General features: G+C 36.3%; 1 long non-coding RNA gene across 1 annotated transcript; it reads right to left on the bottom strand.

Annotated features, from left to right (window-relative positions):
• Positions 1 to 720: 720 nt before the first annotated feature.
• LOC121734774 lies at positions 721 to 20,284 on the bottom strand. The gene is made up of 3 exons (XR_006036784.1): positions 20,209 to 20,284; positions 14,133 to 14,135; positions 721 to 731 (listed from the first exon to the last, which is right to left on the bottom strand). It is a non-coding gene; the product is annotated as an uncharacterized LOC121734774 (long non-coding RNA).
• Positions 20,285 to 21,560: the final 1,276 nt, after the last annotated feature.

Raw genomic sequence — 21,560 nt, 5'->3', positions numbered from 1 at the left:
TATTTTGTAAAAATAATGTTTTACACACCCTCTTACCCACCAAAATTTAACCACCAAAATTGGAATTTGCGAGAAAAATAATCTTTAAAAGAAAACTATAGGCACTAAAGTTATAGCATATTAACTTAACTATAAACAAACCAAAACTCTACCGATATTCAAAATAACAACATGATATGATTGCCCCGAGTAGGATAATTTAAGTACACCAAAATTGCATAAAATCGGGGGTTTTGTGATAAAACGGTTTTCTTTCATTTCTGGCTGGAAACTGGTACGACCCAGCCCACAGCCACCTCCTAAACTGGTTAGCGTGTGGCTGAATGAAGTAAATGGCGTATTTTTTATGCTTAAGGGATCAATGGTATTTTGTAGAAACAACGTTTCGTAAATCCCACCAAAATTTAAAAATTCTCGGCGACAGACCTAAACTGTGTCATAAAAACTCAACTACAGAAGTTAGTACAATAAAATTCATATATTATGAAGAGTCAACTATATAAAACGACTAGATAAAAATAAAAATCGAATCCAGTATCAAGTTTTCTGTTAATCGGTCTAGATATTGAGTAAAATAGTTCGGCGATAAGCCACCAAAATTGGAAATCGCCTATTTATGATTATTTTCTTGGAAAATAATAATTATTTTTAAAAATAAGATAGTTTTCGATATAAGATAGCCTTGCCGCGCAAAAAAGCGGTTTGGGAAATCCAGTCTTGTACATGTTTAACTGGTACTTGTCTTGTTTTACGTCTTATTTTAACATATTGTTTAATTTTCGTTCCACACGTGCACCTTAAGTACTAATATTGTACTCGTATGAAAATATTATCCATTTTGGGCGGAAGTCGAGTTTCGGGACCATACGATATTCTTTACACAACAACTTAGACACTTCATATGAGTGTTCATACAAAAACTAATAACAAACTCCTATTCAGCTATATTAGGTAATTCACTAGGCATGGAGCCTCAAAACTACGAACTTAAGGGTCTGCTCTCACCAAAACACGAGGTGATTCGCATTTTAAAAATATTTTTAGTATTTCTTAATAGCGTGTCGTGCGTTTTTTTTTCAATAATATCCAATATGACTAAGACAGGATTATGTTTTAATTTGAAGCATAATATCACGTCTTTCCCATGTCTGTGTCGGTCCGATATATCGTATCGCATAGTAAAAACAGTGTGACTTTCTGATATCATAACAGTTACACGAGACATATATAGCTAGCCAGCAAACTAACGCAAAGACTGAACACTTATGATCGGCATAAGGGTATTAGATCAAAAATCATGTACAACATAATACATAATATGTAACATATTATAGTATTATGTAATAATTATGAATATCAAGAACCAGTGAAGTGTCACTCAACAGACGCCTAGATTTGGCCCTATTAGTTTGTAATCAATAGTCAAGGCATAAATTGGATAGCTAAATTAATTTGATAGCTGTGATATAGGTATACAATATGAGTAACGAATAAAAACCACAGTTTAGAGAATCAACACGCGCTCACACTTGGACACTATAAGATCACTGCTGCGAAGCTGGGTGGATCTCTATGAAACCGGCCACCGTCACCGAAACCGATGTGAAAAATATGCTTATTATACGAATCTTGAGGCTATCACTAGCAACCAGTGGCGTATGCCGATCCTTTACAAAAGACACACGCGCAGGTTTGTTTAAGTTTTAATTAAAAAGTTGGGAGCCTGTCAGTTACCGGTAATGTATAGTGAATATTTTTAAACTTATATTGTTCAATACTTCGGTCGTTAAAGTTATAATTAGTTTGTTAGGGCTTCATTATACTATCCGATATGTCGCACGACATGTCGGATCGTGAGACTAAAAATTGGCAGCTATTAGCTGTCTGCTTGGCCGATTGATTTGACTTCGCCACTTAATTGAGTGGCGTTTTGTTAGAAATGGAATCGTATGCGACTGATCACACTTAACCAGGGGTTCAAAAACTGTGCGCCGGCGAAAGGCAAGAGGGGCACCGTGACCGTGAGTCTATCCTCGATTATTTTAATTATAATATTAATTATGTAAAGCAGGTAAATTATTAGATATTTGTTAATTATATCATTTACCTGCTTAACCTAACTATAATCATTAAAGGTGTTTATTTATGTATCTTTTTGTAATAGCCACGTAGAGTAGGGCGCCGTGACAAAACATTATGACGTGTAACTGCGCAGGCTGAAAAAGATTGGGAACCCCTGCACTAAATTGAATTTCGAGTCGGAAAGACTCTGTGATCAAGCAACTAAGCGCCATTACAGTGTGCTAAATCGAAGACAATTTAGTAAAAGAGCGGTCGGAGCTCGGATCACTCTAAATCGGGACCTAACCTGGATCACATTTAGAATTCCCAATCAGAACTTTATGAATTGCCTAGGATTGTAACGTCACTTTGGTAAATTAGCTTTACCTTGTACTATTATCTATTCTGTGGCTTTACTAAGAATTAACATTCTAACTTATAAATGTTAAGCATAATTTGTGTATCAACCACAAAAACATACGTATTAAGTTATGAATACAGTCAATGTTCTTTAGACTATTTAGAACAATACTGCATTCTAGATCATTTAGGACCAAGGGATGCAAAAGATCAAAATCGGCTTCTTCAGATCACCTAAATCAGCTGTTGGTAAATTAAAGTTTTTAGAGGTTACAAAAAGACAGACAGATAAATTTTCACATTTATAATATTAGTAGTTAGTACGGGTTGTGCAATTTATTTGAAACCAACTAAATATCAATCGAAAATATTGTCAGGTACAAATTGTACTTTATGGTGTAAATAAGTATAAATCGTGAAATCATCAGAAAGTACATAATATATATATATTTTTTAATGAAATAAGGGGGGCAAACGAGCAAACGGGTCACCTGATGGAAAGCAACTTCCGTCGCCCATGGACACTCGCAGCATCAGAAGAGCTGTATGTGCGTTGCCGGCCTTTTAAGAGGGAATAGGGTAGTAGGGGAGGGTAGGGAAGGGAAGGGAATAGGGTAGGGGATTGGGCCTCCGGTAAACTCACTCACTCGGCGAAACACAGCGCAAGCGCTGTTTCACGCCGGTTTTCTGTGAGAACGTGGTATTTATCCGGTCGAGCCGGCCCATTCGTGCCGAAGCATGGCTCTCCCACGTATCCCAATATCACAAAGTGTAGTACTTACTTCGAGAAAAGAAAGAGAAAATTAATGATTTCTCAGGAATTTTCATTAGCGACTACGGTGCCTGAATATCTAAAGCTGGATAACATTCGTATGTTACCCAGCTTAAGATATTTCAGGTTAATTTAAACAGTACTTGTTAACTAGTAATAATATGACATTAAATTAACTGTAAATTGATGGAAATTCATATTTCACAATGATTACCTGAACTGATTTTATATTTTTTTCAAAGTGATACAAGTGTAAACTGTAAATAATAACTGAGCATACATACTAATATTATAAATGTGCAAGTGTGTCTGTCTGTATGTCTGTATGTATCTTCACGCCTAAACCGCTGAACAGATTTTGCTGGGCATTGAGATACTTAGGGTCCCGGGAAAGGACATAGGATACTTTTCATCCCGGATAAATGTACGGTTCCCGCGCAATAAACAAGTTTTGGCGCAGCGGAGTTGCGGGCGTCATCTAGTAATAAATAAAAGCCATTAAATCGCTTTCGGAAAGAATACAAAATATGCTCTAATTCTAAAGCCTCTAAGCTCATACCCTAGATTTGTGAATGTCTTCAGCTTGATTTAGTAGCTAGTCGCCAGCACTTCCATTTGGGAAGCTATGGGATATTTACGGAAATAAAGACGTCACATGTTGCTATCTTCAGAATGTATCCATGAAATATATTTTGATGCCATTTTGAAATATCAAAATGGCTCTCAACGCAGCCTGTTAAGTGGGCTACTAACCCAAAATTTTCCGATTTTATAATTCATTTTCATAATAGAAAATAAGCCCCGAATTGTTTCATTTTCTAAAATTAGATACTACATTGTATTTCCAAGAATTCGATCTGAGCAAAAACACGATATCTTAAAATTCGCTCGATAGAAAAACACAACATGCATCTAATTTTAACGAATTTTTCATTTATTGGCATAACCGTGCATTGAACTAAGTTAATACTACACATTCAAACTCAAAACTCAAACTCAAATTTTTTTATTCAGAATAAATTTTTTCAAATATTCTCTGAACGTCGGGGCTACACAGATGCCTACCACCGGTTCGGGAACTAACCCGGCGAGAAGAACCGGCGTAAGAAACTCGCACGGGGCCATCTTTTTCTAAAAAGATGGAAAATTACAAAAAATATATTATAAAATAACAGTGTCATTTTGACTAAATAAAATACAACGAATGTACAATTATTATACATATTATAATGAAACAGCTCTGCAGGGGGCGACCTTATTCCCATGGCGTACTATCATTCATAAAATCAGTAACTTTATAGTACGCTTTGGTACACAAACGTTCTTTAACAACTTTTTTAAATCTATTAATTGAGAGATTTTGAACGCTTTCTGGGATCTTATTATAAAGGCGTATACATTGACCATTAAAAGAATTTTTGACTTTAGTAAGTCTAGTCACCGGAATTTCAAGCTTATGTTTATTACGAGTATTTCTCCCATGGGTATCACATTTTTTCGTGAATTGATATATATTCTTTTTAACATATAATACATTTGATAGGACATATTGAGAAGCAACAGTTAAGATTCCAGTTTCCTTAAATTTTTCTCTAAGTGAAGTATTACGGGCCAACTTGTAGATTGCCCGCACAGCTCGCTTCTGCAGCACAAAAATTGTATTTATATCTGCAGCATTGCCCCACAGCAAAATGCCGTAGGACATAATACTATGAAAGTAACTAAAATACACTAGACGTGCTGTTGTTTCATCTGAAAATTGTCTAATCTTACTTACTGCATATGCTGCTGAACTGAGTCTGTCGGCCAACCCAGCAATATGAGGGCCCCACTGAAGCTTGGAGTCTAGTGTAATACCTAAAAATACAGCTGTATCCACTAGCTCCATAACATCACCATTTAAAAGCACATTGGTTTCCGTTTGCCTTACATTGGGCAATTTGAATTTAATACATTTTGTTTTTTTACTATTAAGTAAAAGATTATTAACACTAAACCAATGTACAATCTTTGAGAGAGCATTATTTACTTCGTCATAACACGCATTAAGCCGTTTGACATTGAATGTAAGAGATGTATCATCAGCAAATAATACTATCCCATGTTTATCTTTAATTAAGAATGGCAGGTCATTTATATAAATAAGAAACAGGAAGGGTCCTAATATAGACCCCTGTGGGACCCCCATTTCAATTTTTGCACCAGCAGATTTTTTACCATTTATCTCAACCCTCTGAGTTCTATTTGACAAGTACGATTTTAGGAGGGCGAGTGCTGTGCCTTTTATGCCATAGTGACAGAGTTTCCTGACCAATGTTTTGTGTTGCACGCAATCAAAGGCCTTTGAGAGATCGCAAAAAACTCCTAGAGCATCCTGCGACGTCTCCCAGGCATTAAAAATACTACTGATCAATTCAACGCCTGCGTCTGTAGTAGACCGTCCCTTTGTAAATCCAAATTGTTTATTATGTAAAATATTATTTATATTAAAGTGCGTTAGTAATTGATTCAGTATTATCTTTTCATAAATTTTACTCAATGTCGGTAAAATAGATATAGGTCGGAAATTAGATGGGTCCAACTTACTACCAGATTTAAAAAGAGGTAAAACTTTACTGTGTTTCATTAGATCAGGAAATACGCCACTTTTTATACAATCATTAAATATAGTCGCTAAGTAGGGCGCGATAACATCGATTATAGATTTAATAACTTTCATTGATAGGCCCCACAAATCAGTAGTGTTCTTAATATTTAGTAAATTGAAAGTTTTTAAAATGTCTTCAGGACCTACTTCTTTAAATCTAAAGTCGATATCACATTCATTTACATTTTCTTTAAGTAACAATATAGCATCATCAGGAGAGTCCTTTAGGTTACTTGTAATTGAAACTGGAATGTCAGCGAAAAATTAAATTTTATAAAGTTCTATCATTGTATAAAGTTCTATCATTGAGAAACTTTTAGATTTTTAAAATGTTGTACATTTATCGAGTTATTGAGAAAAAACTATATTGGCGATGAATCTGCGTCGTCTTTTTTCACCTGGCATATGAAAGACGGGCGTGAGTGTGAAGAGAGAAGGACGATGTTTGATTTTTTGGGTCAGTCGCCCTCTTGAAGCCCATGATAGAGAACACATTAAATAGAGAAATAATTTTGTTTGGTTTAAAACGATCATTATTTTAGAAACTATAATTACCTACGACCGACGTCGATTGTGTGAGCTGTAGATAGTTTCGCAATAGGACATATTAGGGTGAAGCCGAACAAGCGTAATGTGTGAGTTGTGAGTCGCAGAATTTCGGCTGACAGAAATTCTGTTGCATTCAGTTTCATACAAAAGTCACTTGATTCACACGAGCGTAATTTTATGAGTGATTTGTATGAAAAGATATTTACGATGCGATTATATAGAAATTCTGCGATTCACGACTCACAAATTACGCTCGTTTGGTTTCACCCTTACTGTAATGTTTTTACGCTAGAGCCAGCACACTAACAGACAGTAAACAAAAAGTTTTGTTCGACGTTTCCTTTATATTTTTTATGCTAAGTAAGTTTTGCTCGATAGTTTTACTCCAAATCGAGCAATAACCACCGTGTGGACCGCAAAAACTGACAGCTCGAAGGCTCGCTTCGAGCCGGCTCGATGGAATTAAATATGTCAAATATGTTATTTCCTTCGATTCGGAGTAAAATTATCGAGCAAAACCGTATGTGAGTACTTAGCTTTACGTATCTTTTGAAGATGATTACTAGTTTATAGAATACTGATTACGCCTGCAAGTCCATCGTACAAAGACACGTTTATAGCGCGGGGACCGTACATTTTTCCGGGACAAAAAATATACTATTTATTTTCCCAGGTTTCAAACTTTATCCATGCCAATCATTACAATCGCTTCAGTGGTTTAAGCGTGAAGAGGACCCAGACAGACAGACAAATTCTCGGATTTATAATGTTAGTATGTATGCTCAGTTATTATACAGTTTACACTTGTATCATTAATTTATTTCACTTTGAAAAAAATATAAAATCAGTTTAGGTATAGGTCTACCAGAATCTGATGGCAAAAAGTGAGAAATTTAATTGACTCTAGCAATGCCGGAATAATTGGAACAAAACATTTTTATCCTTTTTTTCCTTATAGCGGCTTATTCTGTGTGAAACATGCAAATATAAAATAACCAATGATCAAGGATATTTTTGAAAATCTGCCGTCAAAATTTGCCATCACATTCTGGTAGACATAATATTAATTACTTTGTGTGGATTGTCAATATTGCTGATGATAGATTCCATTACGTACTAAAACACATATGGCAAGACACGCGGTATATATGTCAGCGGTAATGTGCCGGGTGCAACGTGATTAACTCGTAAATATGCAGGCCCCGTATGAAACGCCCGCCGCCCGCAATACTATATTTTATTATATTACGTGTGTTAACCGTTATGCTCAGGTTAACCGGCGAAATTGGAGATATAAATCCACTTAGTTTAGGGTTTTTGAAGAATTCAAGAAGATACCATCAGACGGACCTACGTAATTTAGTTGGGTTTTGTCAAGCCTCACCGACATTGACTATGAAACTAACGTTGCGTGAAAACAGACAGACAGACCGACAGAAACACTTTCACAATTTATAACATTAGCATGAATAACGCGTAGCGCTCTTCGTTTTTTAATCGTGTTCCAAAAAGGGGGGGTATAATATAATATAATTTTCGACCGTTTATAATATTTTCTTTTTTACATAATATTAATTCACTGTCGGCATTGAGGATTAGCAGGACACTAAAATCAGCCGAGCGGTTTCAAATACGGACATCGTAATGCATTTGCTAGCATAATAATATTATGTTCTTTACTAATATTAAATCTAAAAATATAGACCCAAAAAAACATTTTTGGTAGAAAAATTTATAACCAAGCTATAGTCTCCAACAGGTTATATCAGAAGTGTCGGTTGTTAAATCATACGGAAAGTTTATAACTCGGGGCTGCTATCTCACTCCAAATTTTAGGTTATATCTTCGGGGATTCTAAAGTTACAACCGAGATGGATTTCCTAATTTGATTCCAGAATTTGCTTTGACTTACTTTTCCTTGCCTACATTATAATATCGTAGAGAATATTTATATGTACCATCGAGGAAATTGATTCCTAGGCAGTTGACGGACCTACGTCATGTGGACCGACTTACGTCAATTCTATGTTAAAGTGCGACAAGGCTTTATATAATATGAATTTATATAATACTAGCTGTCCCGAAAAAACCGTCCCTGGACATCTACGAATATTTGTATGATGGCAGCGTTAGTTCCTTTTTCCGCCACGTTCACTTAAGAGGATACACCAGTGGCGAGAGAAATTGAAAATAGGTATTTGAAAATGTATTGCTGTCTCACCAATCTCAAGTCTCCCACCGCAGAGCGCGATAGAGACAACACGACAAAAGTTCTAATAAAAGAACAGAAAATCTTCGTTGTCCGCTGATTCCTTCTCCAAAACTTAACCGATTTAAGTAATTTTTTCATTAGGAATTAAAACAAGGCTTGGGCTATGTTCCTATGTTTTGTTTTTTTTAAATATATTTTAGCCAGTTTTGTTTTCTGGGTGTTTGAACACAGAGGAAAATCTGGCCATTTTTTTGGGTTTTTGGACGTTCTTATCTTTTTTAATAATTAAATTATGAAAAAAAAGAAAACATAGGGACATGCTAATAGTGGCCATAGATATGCAGGAAAAAAATCATAACTCTACCGGCATTATCCAGGAAGGAAACAGGGGACAGCGTTTGTATGGAAAAACGGCGGTGTGGAATCCTCTTAAAGTCTTGTTGAGCTGTAGCTGTGATCGGTCGGATGCGTTTGACATTACGCGACCAAATTACGTAGGTCCGCCATCTGTCTATGAATCAACTTCTCTGATAGTACTTAGGTCATAAATGGATGACGTCGCAACTCCGTTGCTCCAAAATTCGTTTATCTCGTGGGAACCTTACATTTTTCCGGGAAACAATGTATCCTGTATCGCGCGGGAATCGTACTTTTTTCCGGAATAAAAGTAACCTTTCGCAGGACTCAAAGTATAAATAAAATAAATTAAATAAAAATTATTTTATTTCTGAGTAGATTTTAAGAAAATACTTTCAGAATGTTGATACTACGGTGCCTACCACCGGTTCAGGAACTATCCCGGCGAGAAGAACCGGCGTAAGAAACTCGCACGGGGCCCACTTTTTTTACCAAAAAAAAGTGAGATAAAAAATTAATCTTTTAAAATAAAATGTACAATGCTATAACTTAAAATTATACGTTTGGGCGTGAAGACGTAACAAACGGACAGACAGACAGACATAATACGTTCGCATGTTTAATATAAATGATACGGATTCTATAAAAGCATATTATGCAAGCGGAAAACTAAGCATATTTCAAATATACTTACTAGCCAAACATTTGTTTGAAGTTACCAGTTTTAAATTCTTTTCAGTTTTCAGGTGCAAACTCTTTAAATAAATGAACGGTTTTTAAATGCAAAAGAGTTGGCATACATTAAGGCTTCAAACGTTATTTTAACCCTTTTAAAATGACCTTAAAAACGTTATGACTTTTACTATACATATAGCGAAAAGTTGGTTTATATTGTGATTTTCAAAGGGCTAAACAGATTTTAAATGGACTCGTTTTGATTTGATCAGTTGAAACGTAAAACTGTACTCCAGTTTGAACGATTAATTTACTACAATATGTACAGATATATAGACATCAGAGATATTCATAATATATAGGCAAATATCGGATCTACGTTATTTGCTCGGGTTGTGTCAAGTCAATGACGTGACTTTTTTTGGATGGACTTGACATTGCCTATAGCCTTACCAAATTACGGATATTTGATCGGTACTAATATAGAACTTATGAACCATTTATGTGTTTAATTAAGCGTTTGATTAAAAAAAGGAAACAGCGGGCATAAGCTAGTAGTTCTTAGAGAAACCACACTTTAGATATGATATTGAATGTACTGTCACTTCTTGGTGGAAATTAAATTTCAATTAAATAATTATACACTTTCCTTGCACTTATTCCACTTTATTTTAATATATTTATTACAATTTTGTAATATATATTAAAATAAAGTGGAATAAGTGCAAGGAAAGTGTATAATTATTTAATTGAACCACACTTTGAGTATGGCTGGAGTGGACTCCAGCCATACTCAAAGACGTGTGCTTCGAAAAGACCTAGACCGCGAAGCCTTTGTAACGACTCCCCGAGAATACTTATAGCAATAAGACAGAATATATATTAGTAGTACCAAGTAATAATGATTAAAAATACACCAATACACCAACCAACAATCAATGTCCGAATTTAGTTTTTTTATGAATTCGGTTACGCCCAAATAACTACGCAAATATTTATTTAACAAAGATCGAATTAAAGAATGCACAACGCTTTCTTTTGTTTTTGAGTTCCGTCAGATACTTCGCTTTCGAGGACCGCGGCTGCTTTACTCCTCTCATACAATAGCTATATAACTTCAGAAACTAAAATTATCACATTGTATTAACCGAATCATGAGAAAGTTTCTCAACTTTCTTCATTTGAATCCATTTAGATAAGTCCTAGGAAATACTCCCTAAAGAAACTCGTATAACTCGATTGTTCCAACAACGTAACAAGACAGCTTCAACTGCGAATATTCCCGAGTGTGTTATTAAATCTTTAGAGTTTATAAAGTCTAAACTTTTGTCCCTATTAGTTTTGGGAACGTTTGACTTGATATGACACTGGTTCTTAGATAAGCCACATCGTTCAATCGCGTTTCAATGCAATGCTTTTACGATTTTACACATGGACGTTTAGGATGTGATGTTTTGATGGTTAACGAAAATTTACGTTTTCTTAATAAATAGAGGTTTTAAGACCAATGCGTCAAGCATGCACATAACGAGAAAATGTTGTTTACATGTTTTCTCGATGTTTGATGGTTTGTCTCTTCATCTCTATTGACCCTAACGTGACATACATTTTTTCTCGTGTAGATCTGTCGTCAAAATCGATCGACATAATGTCAAAAAAAATATTCTGACATTATGTCGATATCGACAATATACTCTCAATGAGATATCTTGTTGTACGCGCATGCTAGACGCACTGGAAAATGATTTGAAATAAAAAATGTGGCATTTTTGTATAGCCAGACATATTAACCAGATGATGAAGTAGGTAAGTTACAAGGTGTCCACGAGTTGAGCCTGAAGAGGCAGAGGTGGTGGGGTTGTGTTCGTGTATCACGCGTTTCCCGTAGTCCCACTTTCAGAAGCAGTAACACCGTCGGTGGGTAGTCCCGGGTGCGTCTTCCGTCTGCCCCGGGGGGTCCCACATACCTTGGTGGTCCTCCCCAGACCCCGGGGATGCGTAAACGCATTCCCCCAACGCAAAAAAAGGAGGTAAGTTACAAGATTTGTCCAAATTCATAGGGGAAAATGAGTACTTGTCCTTATATTATAAACTGTCACTAATCCACTCTACCACTTGCGTCTTCGATTTTGTTAGGAAAGGCTTGATCAAACAAAGAACAAAGCTACAATATTCTTGCATTAAGTAAAATTGATCTTTATTGAGCCTGTAGTGGAAGCAATATATTATGTAAATACGGTATATTGGGGAAGCTCCGTGGAATAAACAAATCCTCAGGATTGCGACGAGACCACTGGCAAGTAATTTAGCCGAACTGGCTTGGAGCCTAGAACCGTCTAGAATGTAATTTTACACGATTGCTACAGACTACGCTGTTATGCAATACCGTAGATACGTAGGGTGGCATATTGTAAGGTGGTCCAATATAGGAGTAACTGAAACATTATTCTATGAGAACAAAATATTACGTCTCTACAACGTATAACGAGTAGGTAATGTGTTAACCTACCCCTTACTAATAAACGCTGTAGAAGCTTTGAATAGTTATACAGTGTTTTGTCTTCTTCTATCCAATTAAAAATATCACTTGTGTGACAGGAACAAAACACTGCATAACTATTCGAAGCTTATACAACGTTTATTAGTAAGGGGACTAGAGTTTAAGCTACTATGCATTTATTTATTTATTACCAGCGAAGTATTATTGTATACAATCTTTCATCCCCTATTTTAACCCCTTGGGTAGAATTGAGACAAAATCATTTCTTAGGGGATGCCGACGTTATAACATCTATCGGTATGCCAAATTTCAGCCCGATCCGTCGAGTGGTTTGGGCTGTGCGTTGATAGATCACCATGTCAGTCAGTCAGTTTGAGTCACCTTTGAGTTATACAGGGTGTAACAAAACCAAGTGATAATACTTTAGGGTGTGTATGTGTTACTTGTAGAGAGTTCACTGTGAAAGTAGCAGCGCTGAAAGACAATTTTTTTGTGATTTGTATGGGCAAGCGCCCGCTTGTCACGAGTTTCCCCTACAAAAGTGAAAAAAAAATTTTGTCTTTCAACGTTGCTACTTTTACAGTGAACTCTTTACATGGGACTCATACACATGAACTTTATTTTTATTTCTATCAAACCCATTTTTTTTTCAAAATTTGATTAATACTTTTTGTGGAAAGTACTAACAAAGATGTACAGGAAGGCTTTTTTTGATGCCCTTGTCAATGTCATCAAATTTCATGAATCCTTCTATCACTGTAAATATAAACTTTTGGCCTTATTGTCAATAAATAAAAAAATAAAAAAATGTCAAATGGTAAAGATCCTTGTAGCTGTATGCTAGACCAGCGGTTCGCAACTCTGGCGTCGCGACCCCGTGTGGGGTCGCGGAAGATATATATGGGGTCGCCAAAAAAGTCAACAAGGTACCATCGAGGAAGTTGATTCCTATGCAATTGACAGACCAACGTTATTTGGTCGAATATGTCAATTCAATGTTAATTGTGATCTGTCAGCTGGGTTTGATGTAACGCGACCAAACTACCCGATTTGCATAGGAATCAACTTCTCTGATAGTAATTATCGAATTTTATTTACGACGAAGTAACCTGAACCAACCTTTGCACTTATTAACTTAGTGTTTTTTTCTGGGGTCGCTCATAACTCTATTTTTTAATTTTGGGGTCGCAATATCAAAAAGGTTGCGGACCGCTGCGCTAGACTATAGTGCTCGAGATGTTAATTAATGGCAAAGCTAAAAAGGCGTGAACCGTAATTTGGCGGTCGGCAATAAAACTAACGGCCAACGTCTGCGGCGACGGAGCGTGGTAAATGCTCGCTGGAGGCTCCTTAGCGGGCTCCGTACATTGTTGGTTTAATTAAATGACGTCTATCACCAGCGTCATAGTAAAAGGAGGGGAAGTAAGTTATCTTCATACAAAGGCACCGCGCGCGGCTTGTATGTGTGCGCCATAGTATCAATGCGTCGCCAAGTACGGCACACAACAAAATCTCGGCGAGTTTTAGAGGCTGGTACCGCCGAGATTTTGTTGTGTGCCGTACGTGGCGACGCAATTGATACTATGGCGCACACATACAAGCCGCGCGCGGTGCCTTTGTATGAAGATAACTTACTTCCCCTCCTTTTACTATGCCAGCGTCATATTATTGTAGCCTAGCCAGTGACCTTTAGGGCTACACCTACCGAGTAGACTGTAGAGTAATAACTCCCACACCGGTTCCGGTAACGGTGGCCGGTTCCATTGAAACCAGGCCAGTTAGGAAGAGTAATTTAATAGTGCCCAAGTGTGTGCGCAGTACACAAGAGCACTCTCTATTCCTTTACTCTCATAAGCCAGTGGGACGGAAGACCGACACGACTGACTAGAGCCCATCCGACGCATGGATCATCTAACTTGTCAGACAATCAGGTGATCAGCCTGCATTATCTTAACCAAACTTGGAAATAAGATGTTCCCAACGCGGGAATCGAACCCACGCTCTCTGGGTCAAGAGCCGCTCTCTAAGCCACTAGACCAACGAGTAGAGTGGCTAGACAGTGGCGGGCGAGCTCTATACTCGGTAGGTGTAATAAGACCCTAAGGCGCGATAGCGCGACGAGATGCAACCGATGCGGTGCTGCATCTTAAGATTCAGTACCACGTATCAAGTTCAGTTTTGAATAGCTCTTTAGTGATTAAATTATTTACTGCTTTATTAGTAAAAAATATACAGACGAACATATAACCTCCTTCTTTTTGGAAGTCGGTTAAAAAAGTAAGTTGTACAAACAATTGCCTACATTTCTAAAACCTTTTCTACGAGGGCTGCCTTTTAAGTTCTGTTGTTTGTAAACTTCCCGCGATCATTGAAAAAAAAACCATATGAGATTTTAATCTCCTTGTATTTGGATTTCAAAAACAAAAGAAATTATTCAGATTGGTCGAATAGTCTTATTGTATCGTCTATTCAAAGGTGACAAGTCGGTTGTAAAAATGGAAATGTTAAAGGAAAATTTCCGTGCGATAATTTTTTACAACTAACGAAGTTGATTATCACGACTTCGGCGTTTTGAGGAGATCACTTCTGTACTTAGTGATCCATGTCTTAGGATTATAGAACGCTGGTATTTAGAAGTTTAAAGTGGACACCCTATCCTCAGTGACCAGCCACGTGATGGTCGTCGAAAAACCGTCGGAACGCAAGAGAATATTGAAGCCGTGCAGCAGCTAATCCTCGAAGACCGTCATGTGATATATCGCGAAATAGAGGTATCCATGGGCATTTCAGGGACCACTGTCCAAAAAATCTTGCACGAAAAACTTGGAGTAAAAATTGTGATTTCTCGTTAGATACCTTGTTTGCTTAGCGACGACCAAAAACAGCCCGTGTTAGTTTTTGTCGCTAAACTCTGCAGCGATTCAACCGAGGAGAGTCAAAGCACGTTTATAATTTGCTCAATGGTGACGAGTTTTGGATATATGCTTATGATCCAAATTCTAAGCAGCAGTCTACTGTCTGGGTCTTCTAGAATGAGCCAAAATCGACCAAAGTCATGGACTCACAGAGCACTTTAAAAAAAAATGTTTGCCTCCATTGTGACAAAGGGTGGTCACATCGCCACTATTGTACCCGAAGATTGCAAAACGGTTACCGCTGACTAGTATACCACAGCTTGTTTGCCACAAGTTGTCACCGAATTTCGAAAAAACGATTTAAGACGTCGTATGTTCCTGGCCAAGACAATGCATGTTCGCACATCGCCCATCAAACAAAGATGTATTTGTGAACCCAAAACGTTGAAATTTTAGATCATCCACCTTACAGCCCTGGCTTGAGCCCTAAGGGGCTAATAAGTTCCACAAAATTAAGCAAAGTCTTTGTGGCCAACTTTGAAGCTCACCTGAAGAAGCTGTTTACGCGTAAAAATTCGTCATTTTGACTACCCAACTTCAGACTGGAAAAAATGTTTTAAAAACTGGTTTGAACGCATGCAAAAGCATTTTAAATTATGCGAAGAATTCTTAAAAAAACAATAAATGGTGATAATCTATTAGATTGCCTGTATTTATTCCAAACGACAAAACTTAAAAGGCAGCCCTCGTATACCCTACTATTATTTAAGTTCCATAAAACGAACATTGGAACAACATAGGGTGGGTTGCACCAACTTACTTTAGCTATAACTGTAACTTTAACTATAACTACAATGCAATTTTTTTTTATGAAATAAGGGGGCAAACGAGCAAACGGGTCACCTGATGGAAAGCAACTTCCGTCGCCCATGGACACTCGCAGCATCAGAAGAGCTGCAAGTGCGTTGCCGACCTTTTAAGAGGGAATAGGGTAATAGGGGAGGGTAGGGAAGGGAAGGGAATAGTTGAGGGTAGGGAAGGGAATAGGGTAGGTAGGGGTTAGGGGATTGGGCCTCCGGTAAACTCACTCACTCGGCGAAACACAGCGCAAGCGCCGTTTCACGCCGGTTTTCTATGAGAACGTGGTATTTATCCGGTCGAGCCGGCCTATTCGTGCCGAAGCATGGCTCTCCCACGTATAAAATGTCAAATCTTTGGTTAAAGTCATAACCTTGAGCTCGACAGGGCGACAAGCAAGAGGCTTGCAGACATCTTATATAGTGTTCTGTTCTGTTTATAAGCTATAAACAGAACAGAACACTCTCTGTACATTATTCATTCTTCTAGACGGGCTGATTAAAAACTCGTTACATTATTTCCAAAGAGAAATGCTTATTTTGGAAATCTGGTATCAAAGTATACTCACCCACGTAAATACTAAATTAATTTAGCTTCAAAATATATTTTTAATATTATGTTCACCCACACTTTGAGTTAGGAGCGGGCTGTAAAATTTTGCTGTGTTTTCTAATATTATAATAAACTGTATCGTAGATCTCGGGACACGACTGACTTATATGAAATTGAGATTTATTTAATAATTGTATATAATATTATAATTATCTGATATTTTCCTAACGGAAAAAACGATTCACTTATTTTGACTCGATAATTATATTTTTTTTAAATTAAGAATATTTCTGGGCTTTTCAACAAATATCTGTTACACTTATTGAGTTACTATAATTAAATGACTTGCACTATTACAATCATACACTTTATAAAATAATGGCTAAAGGAAATATTAGTATTGTATTTAATTTTTAAGTAATCATCAAAAACATTTTTGGGACTTGCGACCTTTACTTTCGTGCTGTAATGCGAGAACCGTTGTTACGCGATATTGTTCGCTATTATCTGCAGCGCAAAGCACAATGCCCGGCGGCTCGATTCTGGAATTTATTAATGGTGTGTAGGCGGGGCTAGCGTGCTTTGATATTTCTGATAGCCCGCTCTTACAGTTGAATTAATTGTAAGTCGAACCTCAAATTAAAATTCCGAAATCTTTTTAAGGACGCAATCACATTTTTTCACAATATATCAGCGATTTTCAGGTACCATTTTTAAGAATTAGGAGTCACACTGCGAGGATATTTTGATTTCAAATGAAAGATAATATATTCATCTCCACAATTACAATAACATTTTTATGGTGTAGGCACACCATAAAAATTTTATAGCCGCATACAAAATTTTCACATAAATACGTTTTAACCATCACAATAATCGCAAAAGATTAATAAAATTAAATTAAGAAATTTAAAAAACCCCCGCCAAAACAACTTCAAAAAATAATGAAATAATATTTACTGCCTTTAAGTTCAAATAATTCCTAACTTGTGTAAAGTAATATTTTAGTCCATAATTGTTGTCACCAAGTAAACTACAACCTACAACCGCCAAGTCGCTGGTTACCTATCTCGATTCAGATCGCTGTGAATTGATCCTTAAACTTGTTATGTGAAATCAAACATCTACATTAGCGGTCTCCCACATCTCATTTCTTTCTCATTTTATGTATTAAATTTTATCATACTTCATAAGTAAAGCATACAGCGATTTATAATGTATTAAAATAAATAATAATGTATTGTAGTTTCCAAATTAAAAGAGTACTCATTAAGAACAGAAAATCTACTCGCTAAGCAGGCTTGAGGTTCCTCTTAAGTTCTATCTAGAATTTTCCATACAGTTTTTTCCTATGCACTGTACTGACATCGCGCGGGGTGCGGGGCTGGCAGGCGAGGGGGGAGGGGGAAGATTTATGAGCTCAAGTTAGTCAACACTTAATTTACGAGAGGGAAGTTAAGCGACGATTGTGGAAGGTACTCGCTGGTTTTTCAATGTGATAATCGAAGTCTTTAAGAGGATACATCAGGGGCTAGAGAAATGAAAAAAAAGTACGTGTAATATCTATAGCTGTCTCCCTTACCTCAAGCCTATACCGCAGAACGCGATAGAGACAACTACAGAAAATCCAGAAAATCAACGATTCGTTGTCCCCTGATTCCTTCTCCAAAACTTAACCGATTTAAGTACTTTTTTCATTGAAGATTAAAAAAAGGCTTGAGCTGTGTTCCTATGTTTTGCTTTTTTTGTATAATCTAGCCAAATCTGTTTTCTGGGCGTTTGAACACAGCGGAAAATCTGGCCATTTTTTTGGGTTTTTGAACGTTTATATCTTATTTAATAATTAAATTATGAAAAAAAAGAAAACATAGGGACATTGTATTAGTGGCCGTAGATATTCAGGAAAAAAATTATAACTCTACTAGCATTATCCAGGGAGGAAACAGGGGACAACGTTTGTATGGAAAAAATGGCGGTGTGGAATCCTCTTAAGACCAGCCCCCCTGTATAATATGGAGGAATCAGGAATAATATATTACTTATAAGTTATAAGGGAAGACAGACGAACCAGTCTTCGCTTCTAATTAGTTATACGTATTTTGGATACGTTACGGAATTATTTTTTACTCTGTGGCTCAGTTGTTGGGCTGTTGGTAGCTCAAGCCGGGGGTCGCGGGTTCGAATCCCGCCGACGGAACAAAAATATTTTCAAAAGTTCCTGGGTCTTGGATGTGTATTAAATATGTGTATCATATAATAAAAATCTAAAATATATGTATAGTATACAAGTAATAAATATTATTTCCGTTGTCTGGTACCTGTAACACAAGTCCTTCAGGTACCTACCACGGGGCCAGACTGACGTGCTGTGAAGCGTCCATAGATAAAAAAAAAAGTTCATTACACACTATGAATCTTTTATTATTAAATTATTATTAAGATGATTAGTGTACCTTGCATTTCGTACACAGTAAAGAAAATCCTATTGGAATCGTTGGTAGTTTTTGTCAATTTTAAAGGCCAAAGTTCATACCAAAATGTAATGTTTTAATTTAAAATCTAGTACAATTTGACTACAGAGTACACTCCCAATATAATAACTTTGTATTTGTTCAATATTCGGTTTATAGTTGAATGGAATGTATCATCTGTGTGATGCGTCATATTAAAATTCACAACGTACCGCAGTGTAATATCATATAGTAGAGTAACTCAGCGTTAAAAGCTTACACAAGGAGAACCTTTTTTACCATTGTTTTGTCACTTTAAGTTGTCTTTCTATACTGTACTCGGCGAAACATGGCGGTAGCGGTCATTGATTCCCTGTCAAAAACTTGTCATTTTCTATACAAAGCCGCGATTGACAACATCTGAATCTGACACTTCATTGTCAATCGCGGTTTATATAGAAAATGACAAGTTTTTGACAGGGAGTCAATGAACGCTACCGCCATGTGTCGCCGGGTACAGTATAGTAACTTGTTTGTACGACGATTACATTGTCAAAATACTACTTCAGATCAATTTAATCGACGATGACGAAATAATATTATGTAACAAATACTGATGGATCGTTAATGACGTTCACAACCTTATATAAAGCGCTTTTCCTATCATGCATACCATCACCCGCGCGACAGTCCGCGGCCATGAAAGTTACCCGCATTCTATCAATTATTATCATTTTACATAATATTATTATGTTTATCCTGTTATACCTGCGCGGCCAGGAGCAAGTTGTCACACGCATGCGGACAAGATCCGCGCGCGAGTATAATATACTATCCATAGTATGAAGACGGTCTACTATACACTATTTATATTGTGGTGCCACAATATCATACCAATTAGCAGTATTTAAATATTGATATTAATTAGTCAACCAATATGTGCGGTCTGAATACGAAGGAGCTGATTGTTAGTGTTTGTTGTTGGCTATTAGTTTTGTAACATTAAAATAGATTTCAATTAACAATGACGTGGGCGGATCGCTTATATTGGTGGAGTTGGGGTTGATCGTGCCTGGAACTTCGCCTATTTCTTATATATTATTCGCCTATTTCTTATGTATATATTTTTTATAAAATTACTAGCTGTCCCGGCAAACGTTTCTTTGCCATATAAAGTATTTCACCCGTATTAATTATTTAAGTAACTAAATAAGTATGTCACGATGGCAACGTCCATCGCTATCCCGTCGCACAAACAATGGTCGCCCGCAGTCTCGAGTTATTATAATAATAGTATTATTTATTCAACAAATGCACTTATCAATATAAAAAGTACCCAGTAGCCGATTCTCAGACCTACTGATAGCCCAGTAGGGTTAGTTTAGCCTTGTATGGGAATCTGAAATTAATTATAGTCAGAAATTTTTTTGCACCAGTGTTTAGAGGAGGTCACAAATAGCTTAAATTCGAAAACTCGATCAGCCACAACGTGTGCGTTAGCCGCCATATTGGTTTGAAGGTCCAATCTTTTTTTAGCTATATCTCCTTCATTTTATATTTTTTTATGAAAATGATAAGAATTAAATTTGTTGTAAATTTAATTTTCTATATTTTTAGTTCTTACAATTTTCATTGTAAAATCAATATTTACGGAGATAAATGCAAAAAACAAGTCAAAGTATAATTTCGCTTGTATGTCAATTATTATCGAATTTAGCGAAAATAATTGTAGAAACAAAGTTGTAGGTGATATATCATTAAATTTCCCACATATTTGATCTTTATGAATTTTTTTAGAAATCAATATATTTTAAGCTCCTACACCTATGGTAAATGTATCGGGACCCAAGCGATTGGATAAAACTGAATATTTCTGATCATGAATTAGACCTTTTAACAATTACGGCACAACCTATACCTGAATAATTATTAAAAAATCGCCAAGTGCGAGGACTCGCTTATGAGGGTTCCGTACCATTATAAGGCAAAGATAGACGAAAATTTGTGCTTTTTGTATGCGAGCCCCCCCTAATTATTTATTTTATTTTAATTTTATTATTAATTATGAAAGTACAAATACAATTAAATATTTTATGCATATTTTAACTGTCTTAGAGCTAATATTTTTGATAAAAAGCAAAAAAGGCGACTAAAATCCTGTTTGTTATATGGGAGCCCCATCAAATATTGAATATAATATGTTTATTAGTATTTGTTGTTATAGAAGGAAACAAAATACATAATATCTGAAAATTTCAAGTCTCTACCTATCACCGTTCTTGAAGCCTGGAGACAGACAGACGGACGGACAGCGAATTATTAATTTTAATTGTGGTTAATGTAAAGAGCTACAAGTTTATTTCTGGTTTTTTTTTCTGTATTTGACAATAATCGCGATACAGGTCGAACAGTTGTAGAAAATCAAATTTTCGACAAATTTGATTTTTATCATTTTCTTGAAAAAATAAAAAATAAAGGAGATATAGCTAAAAAAAGATTGGATCTTCAAACCAATATGGCGGCTAACGCACACGTCGTGGCAGGTCGAGTTTTCGAATTTAAGCTATTTGTGACCTCCTCTAAACACTGGTGCAAAAAAAATTCTGACTATAATTAATTTCAAAAAAAATCTAACCCTACCGGGGTATGAATATGCATATAAAATTTGGTAAAATCAGTAAAGCCGTTTTGGAGGAGTACGGTGACTAACAT

The sequence above is a fragment of the Aricia agestis genome, chromosome 16 (genome assembly GCF_905147365.1).
Source record: "Aricia agestis chromosome 16, ilAriAges1.1, whole genome shotgun sequence".
NCBI classification, from domain to species: Eukaryota; Metazoa; Arthropoda; class Insecta; order Lepidoptera; family Lycaenidae; genus Aricia; species Aricia agestis.
The sequence above is the reverse complement of the archived record's forward strand: the minus strand, read 5'-3'. Positions and strand labels throughout refer to the sequence as shown.